The sequence below is a fragment of the Eptatretus burgeri genome, chromosome 5, assembly GCF_056783735.1.
Source record: "Eptatretus burgeri isolate ZD-2024b chromosome 5, Ebu_testis_v1, whole genome shotgun sequence".
In the NCBI taxonomy this organism is placed as follows: domain Eukaryota; kingdom Metazoa; phylum Chordata; class Myxini; order Myxiniformes; family Myxinidae; genus Eptatretus; species Eptatretus burgeri.
Window position 1 is genome coordinate 83907194 of NC_140965.1, and position 418 is coordinate 83907611.

Consider the following 418-nt stretch of genomic DNA (forward strand, 5'->3'; position numbering starts at 1 on the left):
TATATATATATATATATATATATATATATATATATATATATATATATGGGAGAGGTTCATTGAAGGAGTAGTGTATGAGGGTGAGAATCTGAACTGGTGGATAACATTAGAAATAAATTGTACTAAAAGAAAAGAACTACTTGTGGACATTGATTTATCAGTGTATGTGATTTTATTAACACGATACATTTAAAACCGAGTCGGCTAAACTTTAAACCCTGCAAGGAAAATAAGATTCCACAACGCAAGAATTCTACGAGGTTGGGTGAAAAATCCACATCAGTTGGTGCCGTGACCGGAGGTGCTTAATCTGCTGGAGGCAGTGCCTGGAGGAACGACAAGTGCTTGAGCAAAGGTAAGCGGAGAGCGTTCCTCGAGGGTGGGCTGTCTTAGCGGATAACGCATTGTCGAACAGAGA